The sequence below is a fragment of the Cryptomeria japonica genome, unplaced genomic scaffold (genome assembly GCF_030272615.1).
Source record: "Cryptomeria japonica unplaced genomic scaffold, Sugi_1.0 HiC_scaffold_413, whole genome shotgun sequence".
NCBI classification, from domain to species: domain Eukaryota; kingdom Viridiplantae; phylum Streptophyta; class Pinopsida; order Cupressales; family Cupressaceae; genus Cryptomeria; species Cryptomeria japonica.
The window spans coordinates 49262-50000 of NW_026729234.1; positions in this window are offsets into that span (position 1 = coordinate 49262).

Here is a 739-nt window from a genome sequence, read left to right on the forward strand (position 1 = left end):
TAGTCGCCCCAAGCGCGTCCGATGCTTGGACTATTCCGAGGCGGCCCTGCAGCCTCTTCCGTCTAGCCGTTGGGGCCATCTCGCCGCATCCCCCACCTCGCACCCGGATTGCTATGCGGTGAGGCTCCTCGGCCGCCTTGGAACTATCTTCGTATCGGACGCATCGCGGGATAAGGGGTTGTCACTGGTAGTCGCCCCAAGCGCGTCCGATGCTTGGACTATTCCGACGCGGCCCTGTGGCCTCTTCCGTCTAGCCGTTGGGGCCATCTCGCCGCATCCCCCACCTCGCACCCCGATTGCTATGCGGTGAGGCTCCTCGGCCGCCTTGGAACCATCTTCGTATCGGACGCATCGCGGGATGAGGGGTTGTCACTGGTAGTCGCCCCAAGCGCGTCCGATGCTTGGACCATTCCGAGGCGGCCCTGAAGCCTCTTCCGTCTAGCCGTTGGGGCCTTCCCGCCCCATCCCTCGCCTCGCACCCCCGATTGCTATGCGGTGAGGCTCCTCGGCCGCCTTGGAACCATCTGTGTATCGGACGCATCGCGGGATAAGGGGTTGGCACTGGTAGTCGCCCCAAGCGCGTCCGATGCTTGGAGCATTCCGAGGTGGCCCTGAAGCCTCTTCCGTCTAGCCGTTGGGGCCTTCCCGCCCCATCCCTCGCCTCGCACCCCGATTGATATGCGGTGAGGCTCCTCGGCCGCCTTGGAACTATCTGTGTATCGGACGCATCGCGGGATAA